We start from the raw sequence: 15,228 nt of genomic DNA, 5'->3' as shown, positions 1-15,228 counted from the left end.
GCCTCAAGGGCAGTGTCCTGGAGCTTCAGACTCTGGGTCGGGGGACACAACTGGGGAGGATGACCAGTACCTCGCCCAGGCGGCATCACCTGCTATACTGAACAGGGGCCTTGTCTGGGGATGGGAAGTTTGGAAGGGATAGACAAAGAAAGAGGGAAGGAAACGGCCGTGGCCTTAAGTTAGGTACCATCCCGGCATTTGCCTGGAGGAGAAGTGGGAAACCACTGAAAAGTCGCTTATAAGATGGCTGAGGAGGGAAGCGAGCCCCCCACCCCCTCTACTCAGTTGACCTCCCGAGGCTGAGTGGACCCCGATTCAGCCCTCGTACCACTTTTCAAATTTCGTGGCAGAACCGGATATCGAACCCGGCCCTCCGGAGGGTGGCAGCTAATCACACTAACCACTACACCACAGAGGCGGACATTTTGAGATCTCTGCTGGTGCATATTCTGTTTCCTTTCGCTACATGAACTAATTTTCTTTCAGTTCTGGGCTGAATTTACTATTTCTTTTACGTTTTCCTTCTCGAGAGTTTGCATTTACAGAACCGGAATTCAAAATGTACCGGGCGGTACACCTCCGCGCCGCTAATTCAAACATTGCGCCTGTTGGAACTCCTCTACTGGAGGAAGCCTGAACTTTAACAACCATGTTAATTCTACAGTTTCTCAGAAGATGTCTCTACTGTAAATTTTGAAGTGTTCTGAACTATGTCAATTTCGATTCGTGTTTGTCTGCTCCATAGCAAGAACTTTGAACATTCTCTAACAGATGTCTCTACCAAAACTGATAACGCTCTCTGGTGTAAAGGAATGAACAATCCGGAAGAAATTTAACATTCATAAGTTTGTTCTTTTTTTTGCTAAATTTTGTTCTGTGGTTTGAGAGTTGGCAATATAATCCTTTCTTTCCGCCTGTTTTGTATGTAGCCAATCAGGAATTTCTGTAATTAATTTTCCACCAATAAGGTGTTTCTTTTTCGTCTGGTGTATTAGTTTTTGCTGTTATCCAATAAAATTTTGTGGGCGGGTTGTAATCATTCATGAAACGTCTCGAATCTTCCGCGAGGGTATATAAACTGCTGATTTTCTGGTCTCCTCGCCACTTCAGTAACATCTTTCTTTGTGTGATTATGTAGCAGGGGGCGGGAAGCGCCTCTTTCTTCGGGCAGCAGTTCAACCATCAGGTAATGGCCGTTTTACAACTTATTTTCTTGCTAGCTCAGCAGTTTAACCCTCGGGGCGGGTTCGAAAATTTCCTCATGTAACCTATATTTAAAATGTAAAAGACACTTGGTATAAATTCTGTTTCCTTAACTACAAATTGGGATAGAGAGTGCCTAACCCTCTCGAGCTCCCATTCATTTTGTTTTGAAGTGACTACATGTTTATAACAGTTTCCCTTCTACTCGTAATGTCATAACATTTTTCAATCGTGTCACCTCCGTAGTATGGGATTAGCCCTTGCATAAGTGGCCTAGTGCCAAATAGGTTTTAAAGAAGTGTATTAGGAGTGCAGTTACGCCTCCTCTCAAGTTGGTATTTTGGGGGCCATGTAATTGTCCTGTTTCTTTATTGAATAGGCCTCAGTAGGTTGGGTATTTTTACCCCTGTTTTCATGTGCTTGGAGGACAGCTTGAAGGTGGAGTTTGGTGTGGTTTCTGTGTGCCTCGAGCAGGCTTTACTGAGTAATAGGGAGCGAGTGCTCCTGGGCATGATTGGGGTTTTCTGCCCCTTTGTTAAACCTTGTGTATAAGTAAAGTTGGGCTCATTGCTCAGGGATTGTGTTTCTGGAACTCGAAGCCCAATATACATTAATAAACTGTAATTGTACATTCTTATTTTGTTGCTATATAACTAAGTTCCTGTTGTACTTGTTATTTCTTGATCTCGAAAAGGAAATATAACCTTGTTGAATTTTAAATTAACTTTAATTTCGTAAGTTGAGACCTGTTCATCCCAGCACCTTCTTTCACCTCTAAATACAACGGATAACTCCGTAACACAAAACTTTATTCAATTTGCACGCAGACGTTACTGAAATTTTCAGTCTGTCTGCTATATCCCCTTGTGTGCGACTTTTCTCACTCCGAATGTATGCACTATTTTTACGACTGTTGGACTTGATGCTATCTCTAAGATACATTCATCAAGGACTTGTTTCTAAAGTGTTTTTTCCAAGTGTGTTCTTCTTTCTTAGATGTGCTCTGTTTCATGTTTTTAATATACAAATTGACTATACACGGCTTCAGATGAACCTAAGGATCGAAATTACTACCGAATGTCCGGCTCCATGGCTAAATGTTTAACGTGCTAGCCTTTGACCACAGGGGTCCCGGGTTCGATTCCCGGTAGGGTCGGAAATTTTAACCATAATTGGTTAATTCCGCTGGCACGGGGGCTGGGTGTATGTGTCGTCTTCCTGAACATTTCATCCTCATCACGACGCGCAGGTCGCCCACGGGAATCAAATCAAAAGACCTGCATCTGGCGAGCCGAACTTGTCCTCGGACACTCCCGGCACTAAAAGCTGTACGCCATTTCCATTTTTTAGTACGGAAAATCAGTTTCGATGAGAATATAATAGATTAATGAAAATTTAGTTATATTTGGGATTGTATATATGTATTGAATAGATGGACCAAATTACCCTATTATTTGTAATTACCGTTAATACGTATCACAGTGAAGCTTATAACATATGATATCATTATCATGTGTTGTTATTATTTACAAATAACAGAAACCACAGACTTCCGTAGTTTACTACGCCAAAAAGGCGTTAGTAACTCTATACAGAATACGATGGCAGATAGATTTGTTCCCAATATTATTAAGTAGAAGGCTGTTTGGAGATGAGCCAAAGTTAGAACTTTGGGACTATTATCAGAAGCTATATTAACACAACGGTTTAAATCTTCGTCAGCTCTATTGTTCCAGAGATTCATCAGTCCAGAGCCCAATAGACGCCAGATGATGGTGTTGAGAACCTCCAACAAGATGCTACCTCTCGCTACGAATGAAACTACTGGATACAACATTACATCGTCATCCAGGGGGAAGATCAACGGGTGTTTCTCACTGTCCAAATACCTGCAAGAAGAGAGAAACCTGCATTAGAAGCAATCTTATTGCAAACCCTGCATATATAACCTCCTACCAGTTCCCTTATTGTTGCAGTATATATATTTTTAATTTGTTTTACATCGCACCGACATAGATAGTTCATATGGAGAAGATGGGATAGGAAAGGCCTAGGAGTGGGAAGGAAGCGGCCATGGCCGTAACCATCTTCAGGGCTGCCGACAATGGGGTTCGAACCTATTATCTCCCGGATTCAGGCTCATAGCTGCGCACTCCTAACCGCACGGCCAACTCGCCCGGTACAATATTTAGTATATTATTAGTAATTGGTTACACGTACTATTGCTACTAACGTTTAAATTACAGTTACTTCAACTGAAAAACAATGCCAGTTGGATAAATTAGAGGAACGATACACTATCTGATCAAATGTATCCGAACAGCTACCGGTTCTTTAAAATGTCCTCTAATTGTTTCTCGGATATACTACCCAGTAGTGAAAATTAATATGGGGTCGACCCACCTTTAACCATTATTACAACTCGAACTCTGCGGGGGATATTGTGGGAGAGTGAATCATATGGGCGGTGTCAAAGAGGACAGTTGGTGTGTGTCAAGGGAACTCTGAGAAAAAGGAACAGACAGTCAGCTGACATGTGTTGATAATGCTCACAGTTCAGCTAAGACTTGTGTGTTGTGGTCATCTCCTGCTTGTTTGTAATCCATTGAGTGTTTCTATGTTCAAATAGCATTAGTTATGTAATAAATCTCTTTCAAATTCTACAAGATTGTCTACCAGGTGTCTGAACGTCTTCTGGGAATGGCAGACCGTTCCTCCTGCAGGGCTGTAGCAAGCGTAATTAGTGATGTGGGTCGTTGGTTTCTAGAGAGAAGTCGCCCTTCTAATTCATCCCAGATGTTTTTAAAACTATTTATTAACAGTAATACAAAAAAGTAATATTGCATATTTATACATAATGACTACTAATTAATACCCTATCTCGCCGCTAGATGGGGGCTTCATTCATTCCATTCCTGACCCGGTCGAATGACTGGAAACAGGCTGTGTATTAATTCAATTATTTACATATGACTTTTTCCAACATTACACTTAACTGCTATCTCGTAGTACGATGTAAAAAATGTATTTTATTTACAAATTTATAAAAATCCTTTTGGTGTTTGTCCATGAGTTCGTATTTCTCCACCGGCCAGTGCCCGACTGACTTTATAATACTTCTACGAACATCTCTCTCGGAGTTGAGTAATTTACACTTCCAAAGAATATGGTCAACTGTCTGATGATGTGTTTCACTGCACACACATGTAGGGTCATTTGTTATTTTGAACCTACAGAAGTATTCACCAAATTTGTCGTGGCCTGTTGCCATAGCTGCCATATTATGACTTAGGTTTAATGTAGTTTTCAGTCTACTCCGTACATTAGGAGGATATGGTTTTGTTATGCTTCCGTTTGTAGTGTTTTCCCACTCACTCTCCTATAATCGAATGTTTTCCTCCCTCAGGTCTTGTTTGATTGTACAGATAGGTGCTCGATTGTAAACCACTTCTAAGTCCAGGTTGTTTACAGCTTGTTTGGCCAAATGGTCCGCAAGTTCGTTTCCTTCATTGCCAACATGAGCCTTGATCCATGTAGAATGTATCATCCCATATGTGTTCGATGTGATTGAGATGTGGGACTCTGAGCTGGCCTACACCATTGCCGGTACGTTGTTGTCTACAAAGCACTCGTGAAGAGACCCTCACGGAGCAGTATCAACTCCGAACTAATCTTCTACCGTAGTCAGAATTGAAATTTTTTACAACTTATTTCACGTTGCACCGACGCAGATAGGGCTTATGACGACGAGGGGTAGGAAATGGCTAGGAGTGGGAAGAAAGCGACCGTTGTCTTAATATTTAAGGTACATCCCAGCATTAGCCTGGTGTGAAAGTGGGAATCCACGGAAAACCATATTCAGGGCTGTCGACAGTAGGGTTCGAACCCACTATCTCCCGAATGTAAGCTCAAAGCTGCACGTCCCTAACCGCACAGTCATTTGCTCGGTATTCAAAATATCCTTATATCCTTGCAACTTAAAGGTGCTCCACAGCATTACCAGAGCACCAAATTCCTTTCATAAAAAACACCCCGAACTCTGTCACCTTCTTCCACCAAGTTTCGTTGTGGGCCCAGATCGGAATGTTCGTTCTCCCGGTATTCGCCACACCCAAGGCTTCCCATATGACTGTCATACGGTGCAGGGTGATTCGTCACTCCAAATCACACGTTTTCAGTCGTCCACGGACGATTGGTGATAATCTTTACACCGCCGAACGCGACGGTTAGCGTTCACTGGACACATGTGTTGTTTATGCGCTGGTGCCTGAGCCTTGACCCCCCGGTAATTGTATCTCGTTGGCGCACATTCATTGTGTTAGTGTCCTCCTGCTGTATGGCTTCCTCGTTCTCCTGGCCACAACCTACATGACCCTTTGGGTGTATAAGACTTCAACTGAATCGGAGGTAAAGCTCCTTTTTCGAGTGCGTGCAGCTCCTTACTGTCTCTGGCGTATTTAAACATGTACGACAGACAATGACATGTCGTTGCAGAGTTTGCATTGCATAAGGAGGCCGTACTTGTGAACATTTTCTGCAAAGCACTATAATTAAATTGAAATGTAATATACTCACGACAAAAAGTACCTCAATTTTCAGTTTTCGACCTGTGGATATTTAATAAAACATATTTGTTTTGGTATATTCTGTCATCCCGAAAGTTTTAGTACCGAATTTTGTTACACCCAGTAACTGTTCCCAACTGTTCAAACTGATTCTATGTGAGTTCCTGAAGTGTACACTATTATATGCTGGCATAAGCAACCTTTGAGGGGATGGAGTGGAAGTGGAGTGAAATAGCTGGTCCTACGCTTCGAAAGGCAAACATTGGCCGTGCATGTTTTTTTTTTCAAATTGCTTTACGTCTCACCGACACAGATAAGTCTTAGGGCGACGATGGGACAGGAAAGGGCTAGGTGTGGGAAGGAAGCGTCCCTGGCCTTAATTAAGGTACAGCCCCAGTATTTTCTTGGTGTGAAAATGGTAAACCACGAGAAACCATCTTCAGGACTGCCGACAGTGGGGTTCGAACCCACTATCTCCCGAATACTGGATACTGGCCGCAATTAAGCGACTGCAGCTATCGAGCTCGGTGCATGTATTTCTACGGTTGCGGTGAAAGGCAAGTGTCGAAACACAGCGAAGTTTCAGGTGAAAGGGAAGTTATCCACAGTGTGATATGATGTTGTTAATGATATCGTTAAACATTGCAATTCAGAAGCATTATCAGGAAGGTTCACCTATTCTGTGAGCCGGACAGCTAAAACAGCTGCATATTATGCTGATGTGTCTGACTCTTTAATTTTACAAATACGGAAAGAAAATAAAGAAATGGTTCAGCCGGGCGAAAGTGGTAGTTTGTTTACTCCAGAAAAAAGAAAGAATATTAGGCCAGAAAATAGTAGTTCATATTGTTAAATTTGATACGCTCTATTGTTCATGAATTTTATATACGTGAGGAAAGTGTATCTACTATGGCAAAACTGTTACCCACTGATCGAGAAGAAATATATTTTCCATGGAGGAATACTTCACTGTTAAGTGTAGTAAAGGAAATGGAGTTCAAGTGGCCTAAATGTGAAAACAAACGGAAAATGCTCATACAGAATTCCTGTATTATGTAGTAGTAACATGACTACCTATTTAAAATGAAAGAATATAGATAAAGGGGGATGTGTATTGTATACATTGACGAAATGCTGATAAATAGTAATTTGAATTTTCATAAATGTTACCAAATCAATGATGAAATATGAGTCCAGTCACATCTGAACCATACTGTTGGTCCAATCGACTTTACACAGAATGCTTTTGTGCCGCTTGCGGTGATTGTCACGATCAAAATGAATGGGGATAATTTTGGAAAATGGGTTCTTGAAAAGCTACTACTGTACCTGATCTTCCGATGTAATTTGTAATAGTTCTAGATAATGCCAGCGCTGTAGTCCCAAAATTCTCACAGGGTTTACTCTAAGTCAGGGCATGACAAATTCCGGATACCAGACCATCCTGGGGGTTTTAACAGGCTTCCCTCAATTTGCCATATTTCAGGCATATAGCAATCTAAATTTCCTTTACACAGTACGTTTTCAATTGCCATCACACATTTCACTGGAACAAACTCTTGAATTGATGTATGTTGCAGTACGGTAGTTTTTCAGCCACGTTTTGCTATATTTCTCAGTCTTAAATATGTCAACTGGTGAGGTATTTGAATGTATCAACATAAGGCTGGGGACGTAAGCGACGAACAGTGATTACCTTAAATAAGTGATGACAATGTTATTCATCAAGCTGAACCTTCAATGTTCACGATTACGAGCGTAGTTGGAGAGTTAGAATTCACTGACAGAATGGTGAAATTAAAAAGGAAAGGAACTAAAGTAGAAGGTAAACGCAAGAAACCAAGTGTACTCTAATGAGTGAAATTAAGCAGAGGGCATATGGCGAATAGCCGCGTATATCCTCTACTATAGCCCAGGATAATGCTCCTTACCAGGCCATGCAGTTAGTCAAGTCCCGTTACTAAGTCTACTAAATCAACTATGATGGAATAACTGCAAAAGGAGGACATTCCGTTCTTTATAACTACGGGACAATAGATGCTTTATTCACTTGTTAAGAGAAGGAATTCGATATTCTAAATGAATACGTATTTACAATTTCCATGTCATATTGTCATTCTTCCCTTATTATGGGATTGAGTTAATCCTATAGAACTCGCATGAGCAGAAGTAAGGAAAACTGAACAAGAAAATAAGTAACTGGTGATTTCTCGTTAAATAAATTGCATCTAATACCACTACTGGGTATTCGTGCTGTTACAAAAGCTGACTGGAAAGGATGTTGGAGACATGTGGAAACGTTAGAGAACACATATTGGAAGAATGATGGCATCGTACCAGATGCCACTGACAGCATAGTGATTTCTGTAAACAATACCAACAGAATCGGCAAGAACTTCTGATGAAACAGCCAGTGAATGGGAAACTGAGACGGCAGGTTCTGAATCCAAATCTATGTTTGGTAAGTCCCATGTGTTGGAGTTTATTCATTACACAATTTGTTAAGTTGTTTCTGTAAATTGAAAATTTGAGAAAACTGCTCAATAGGTTTCAAATAGTGTATCATCATTTCAAAGTGTACAATCTGAAAGTACTCGGAAAAATAATAACTTTTATAGAATTGGCGGTTTTCCTGCAAAATGTTCTTATTTTCTTGAAATAGTTCCAAGGTCTTCCGCTAGGTACAGTAGTACAGCATCATCAAAACCGACTCCAATCCTCAGACCAAGACCGACTCCAATCCTCAGACCGTAATATAAAAAAACCATGGCGGCCGAAGTAGCCGGATTGCTGGAATTGGCTAACACGAAAATATCACGTACATATTATATATACGGCGGTAATTTAACATGATCAATGTAACATCTTAGGGAACATCACTTTCACACGTTGAAAACGCTTCGCAAACAAGTACGCAACACATATAATAAACTAGAATCACATAATATATTCTACTAGAAAAGAGACCAACAAGCTGATTATTTAGAAATTTCAATTGGTCAAATAAAGTTTCCTCTTGGATTTCACTTCGCTGGATGGATGAAAATATTATGACAAAACTGTTAAAATGCCATTTCTAACATCATCTTGAATGTTCCAAAATAATTAAGGTGCGAAATTCCTCGATTTATTCGTTCTCATGAGAACTGTGAAACATAATTTGTTGCCTTACATTTGAAGTGGTGGACAATTTCTTAAATTCAGCACCCAATGAAAGGGAAGTACACCCGAAATAATAATGTTATTGGCTTTAGGTCACATTAACTACTTTTTACGGTTTTCGGAGACGCCCAAGTGCTGAAATTTAGTCCCGCAGTAGTTCATTAACGTGCCAGTAAATCTATCGATACGAGGCTGACGTATTTGAACACTTTCAAATACCACCGGACTGATCCAGGATTGAATCTACCAATTTTGTATCAGAAGGCCAGCGCCTTAACCGTCTGAGCCACTCAGCCCAAATACACCCGAAATGATTATGTTAACCCAATGAACGGCCCTGGTAATGTTGACATATGGCATAACAGCACTTCACACAATGATAAAGTAAACTCGTGTCCTCGTCCCGAGGTGGTGCAGCTCTTTTCAGGCACACCCTCATTGGAGGTGAGCTGCATGTACCATTTCAACCACATACCAGCCCTCCTGCCATTCTTAAATTTCTGGCAGTACCGGGAATCGAACCCGGGCCTCCGACGACGGCAGCTAATAACACTAACCGTTACGCTATGGAGGCGGACACACAATGATAGTAACCTTAGTAATGAAACGTTCAGACGCTAAAGGTTTTTACCCGTTAAAGAACATGAGTGCAAAACTCTATTGACTAAACATTGATATTGCCGGGCTGAGTGGTTCAGACGGTTAAGGCGCTGGCCTTCTAACCCGAACTTGGCAGGTTCGATCCTGGCTCAGTCCGGTGGTATTTGAAGGTGCTCAAATACGACAGCCCCCTGTCGGTAGATTTACTGGCACGTAAAAAAACTCCTGCGGGACTAAATTCCGGCACCTCGGCGTCTCCGAAGACCTTAAAAAGTAGTTAGTGGGACGTAAAACAAATAACATTATTATTAAACATTGATATTTAACCACATGGACGAGCTTCAGTTCGCCGCAGTCTGCATGGTAACAGATAACCACAGCATGAATCGGAAGGTGTTGGTAGTGTAAAACCTTACGTTACAAACCCAGCTAATCCCTCTAAGTCACTATTCCTTCTGTGTAACAGTATACAGATTGCTACATCTGTCACACTTATACGTTTTGTTATACTCCAAGATCCAGCCAAACATTTCCGCAGGCAAAGCACAGATTATTGTAAAATACACTTGCATCTAAATCACTCGACACTTTGAAGCACATATACACTGACGGAATGAAACAATGAAACAATATCAATTATGTTCTATCTAAATATTTTTCGAGGAACACGAATAGTTTGGAAGTAGAGAAATGGCTACCCTAACCTCAGAATTATTCTCAAAATGATGTATGCACGCTACAGTTTTGTCATGGACTTCAAAATAATCACGATGTTTGTTCCTAATCCATTTCTCTCTTAATGTTCTATTCCGTAGGAAACTTAAGAATAATTGTATGAGAGGCATTGCCATAGTTAGACTAAAACCAGGTCTACCTAGTGTACTCATATTTTTAATGGGTAAAAACACGATCAAAACAAGCATATTCTCGCATTACTGCGTATAATTACAGATCCTGTGTGTCCACTGACTCATATAAATACACTCGCACACTTCTATTCTACAAAGAAACTAACATTTATCGTCAACTTTCATAAAATTACACCGACTACATACGATAACAACAAACCAAAACAAATCCACATTTCCAACAATTCCGGCTACTCGATTCGCCACCTTTGAACGATCGATAGTAGCATTCTATTCGTCTTGATTAAGGTCTGAGCAAGACCGACTCCAATCTTAGCCTACAACGAATACAAAGCCTGCCCAATAGCCACTCATAGCTGTCCGCCCTATGGATGCTATATTTGCCGCTAGAGGCGCTGCAATTCAACCTTACATGAACACCTCGGTTGGCGGTATTTCTACACGTTGTATGCTTACTGGTGACGTCTACTACGAAAGTTGAATGTTAATACTGGTAGAAATAATGAAACTGAATAATGATCTTATTTTGTCCGAATCCTTGGCTGAATCGTCAGTGAGTGTTTGTGCTTGTTCCAACACTTTCCCTTTCATATTCAGACAACACACTACACTTCCAACCACCACAGGAACTTGATATAGTGATTACTAGACCTCGGATTTTTAGGTGCTAAAATGTTATTTTAACTGCCTAAAACAGACTCTCAAATAGGTTCTACAATATTTTTAGGCAGCTGCAGTTTTACTTACCTTAATATGCATTATTGAAAATACCATGTTGATTTTGCTAAATTCATTATAATTCGTTAGGGGGCATATAAAACAAGTTTCACTCACCTCTTTGCTGCAAACGTCACAGAATATAATGTTACCATCAGATGTGAAATGAGTAAACTCTTGTAAATTGAGGATGATTTGGAACCTGACACTTTCGGCTTAACTCACACACTGACAAAACGGGAAAACGGTATTGTTAAAATACGTCAGTTATATTACACTGGTGTACTGCTGCGTACCGTTTTGTAAACAAGGCTTTAGAAATAAAGTTCCTGGAAGTAGTTTCCATGAATTTCCTTGCCAAGAGTCAACTAGGGAGTTATGGATTAAAGCTATATGCAGGCAAGGTATGGTACAGTAAATACGCAGACCATGTGACGGCAAAAATTAAATCACTTATTATTATTGCTCCTGTTCTGATGATAATAATTTCCTTATTCTGTTGTGTATGTGGTACCAAAGATAAGTTATGGAACCCTAGTGACCGCTCCGTTGAGTGCTGCAATGGCATATATTGGAGGGTATTTGGTAAGAGTTGTCGAAGACCACATGCTAATGAATGAATTGCTGATTTGCATTTAGGGCAGTCGCCCAGGTGGCAGATTCCATATCTGTTGCTTTCCTAGCCTTTTCCTAAATGATTTCAAAGAAATTGGAAATTTATTGAACGTCTCCCTTGCCAAGAGTTTGTTGATAAAGTTAGTACAGTAGTATTCAGAGTCCATCTCAACTAACGTCATTAACAAAAATCAAAGACAGAGATGGTCTCACGTCTCAGGTATCCAAAGCCAAGTTTTGTTTCACTGCTGATGAAACTGGGGCAAGTAAGGGACGAAATGTTATCGGTAATACTGTGCAGTCCAAAAATAGCACAAACATTAACCGAAATACTGCCACGTGTTTGCTAAAAATCCTGTTCTACAGTGTGGGAAAAGTGATTATCCTGAGGAACTAAGCGGAATAATAGGCCTACTGCAGAAGTTTCTGCGCCCCTCTGTCACTAACTACGCTAATGGCATGACAGATGAGTATCGCCGAGAATAATTCTCGAGAAGGAAAACAATTTATGAGAAGAAAATATCAAGAAAAATGGTTAAAGTCGTTCCTTTTCACTGAAAATCTACGGTGCGGTAGTAAAAATATCTAGTGCAGACCTTATATCCTTTTAAATGACACATAAATTTCGACAGTTATGTGTGTTATCTGAAATGAAAATCCACAGCTGAATTGAACTCCTAGGGGTAAAAGGTGAATATTTATTATTTTCTACTTCATTCTGCTCAGTAACGTATATAATATACAGGAAGTATAGTGTAGAGGTAAATCTGTGCAGGTTTTAACTCCCGTTAGCAATGCTATTGAGTGCTGATGTGAGGTGGTATACTAGCGCTGCAGTGGTTAAGACGCGCACTGCCAGGCGGACACTGTTTCTGAAGAGAACACTGCGAGTGAACAGGCTTTGTATTCCTTGTAGGCTAAGCTCCAATCCTTGCACAGACCTTGCTACTCTCGATCGTTCAAAGGTGGCGAATCGAGTAGCCGGAATTGTTGGAAATGTGGATTTGTTTTGGTTTGTTGTTATCGTATGTAGCCTGTGTAATTTAATGAAAGGAGACGATAAATGTTAGTTTCTTTGTAGAATATAAATGTGCGAGTGTATGTATATGAGTCAGTCGACTCTTAGGATCTGTAATTATGCTCTGTAATGTGAGAATATGTTGGTTTTGATCGTGCTGTGAACCAGACTTTAAGTCTAACTATGGCAATGCCTCTCATACAACTATTCTTAAGTTTTCTACGAAATAAAAGATTAAGAGAGAAACGGATTAGGAATATACATCGTGATTATTTTGAAGTCGATGGCAAAACTGTAGTGTGCATACATCATTTTAAGAATAAGTCTGAAGTTAGGGAAGACTTTTCTCTAATTCCAAACGGTGAACCTATTCGTGCTCCTCGAAAAATATTAATTTAGGTAGAATATAATTGATACTGTGATATTCCGTCAGTGTCTATGTGCTTCAAAGTGTCGAGTGATTTAGATGCAAGTGTATTTTACAATAATCTGCTTGCCTGCGGAAATGTTTGGCTGGAACTTTGAGTATAACAAAACTTATAAGTGTGACAGATGGAGCAATCTGTATACTGTTACACAGAAGAAATAGTGACTTGGATGAATTAACTGGGTTTGTAACGCAGGGTTTCATGCTGTGGTTATTTCTTATCAAGCAGACTACCACCGAACTGAAGTCCGCCCATGTGGTTAAATATAAATGTTTAGAGTCAATAGAATTTTTGCACTCATGTTCTTTTCATCTTTAGTGTCTGAACATTTCATTACTAAGGTTACCATCATTGTGTGAAGTGCTGCTATGCCATATGTCAACATTATGTTAGCGTTACCAGGGCCGTTCATTGGGTTAACATAATCATTTCGGGTGTACTTAGGCTAAGTGGCTCAGACGGTTAAGGCGCTGGATTTCTGGCAGGTTCGATCCAGGCTCATTCCGGTGTAATTTGAAGGTGCTCGTGTCGGTAGATTTTTTGGCACGTAAAAGAACTCCTCCGGGACTGAATTCCGGCCCTTCGGCGTCTCCGAAAACTAAAAAGTAGTTAATGGAACGTAAAGCCATTAATATTATTATTTCATGTGTACTTCCCTTTCATTGGGTGCTGAACATACGAAGTTGTCCACCACTTCGAAGCTAAGGCAACAAATTATGTTTCATAGTTCTCATGAGACCGAAAAAATTGAGCAATTTCGCAACTTAACTTATTTTTAAACATTCAAAATGAAGTTTTAAATATTACTTTAACAGTTTTATAGTGTATTTTCATCCATCCAGTGAAGTGAAATCTAAGAGAAAACGTTATTTCACTCATTGAAATTTCTAAATAATCAGCTTATTGTTCCCTTTTCTAGTATAATACATATTATTTTAGTTGATTATATGTGGTGCTTACTTGTTGGCGAAGAGTTTTCATGCGTGTAAAAGTGATTTTCTCTATGGTGTTACATGTATCATGTTAAATTACCGCCGTTTGTGTAATATGTACATGATATTTTCGTGTTAGCCAATACCAGCAATTCGGCTACTTCGGCCGCCATGTTTTTTAATATTACGGTCTGAAGATTGGAGTCGGTCTTGGTATCACGGTGCGTGGCTAGGTCCATGTGGCAGCTGGCGGAGTTATAAAGCACTCCGCTAAGTACTGTGTGACAGCTAGTATCATTCAGTGACTATATATGTACAGTGTGGCCAACGAGTGCTTCATTCTGATTGGCTCCACCATGTTTTAGCCAAATGTCCGGTCAGCTGATTTAAACGTATGTATTCCGCACAGGGTAAGATCATTCTTTATGCAAGTTCAACGAAGTACAGGCAACCCATTTTAACTTTAATACTACCGAAAATACGTTTCCATTAAGCACGGGGGATTATTTGGTATTATAAGTTTCGAAATATGTGTGAATTTACGTATTTCTGAGGTCTGAGTTTCGAAGAAAATTACGCTAAGGTGTTGTGCTTATGGGTGCAGAAACAGATCCGGAAAGGGTTTTCAAGTGAAATTCGAGCATTGCTTGTTTTCAGCTCTGAAAATAGCACGTTATAAGACGCTTCCACCAACGGGTAGAGTTGTCTCATCCATGATAATGGTAACAATAATAACAAAATAAATTAGTAATTTTATGGAGGCCAAGGCAGTAAGTGTCAGATTTCTCCACTGATATTCGCAGTTTCGAAAACCTGTACCCACGTAACGAAAGTTTTTAAGAATATAATTTCCGACCTTTTACATTTCGTTCGATTTTAGCGTGTGGGGAAAAATAACAGAGATTTTCAAGACTATATTATTTTTCACATATTTCCAAATATCCCCGAAAATGTATGTTTTATCTAAAACGTGTTCATAAGAAAAGTTAGAGAAAAGGCCACTCCCGATCATTTATGTCTCATTCATTTTCACCGTATGAGATATCATGATTGATATATTCTCGAATTAAAGCTTTTATGGCTATTCTTCTCTTAAAGGATGTCGTTATAAGTGCAACC

This window comes from Anabrus simplex, chromosome 1 (assembly GCF_040414725.1).
Source record: "Anabrus simplex isolate iqAnaSimp1 chromosome 1, ASM4041472v1, whole genome shotgun sequence".
Classification (NCBI taxonomy): domain Eukaryota; kingdom Metazoa; phylum Arthropoda; class Insecta; order Orthoptera; family Tettigoniidae; genus Anabrus; species Anabrus simplex.
Note: the sequence above shows the minus strand (reverse complement) of the source record.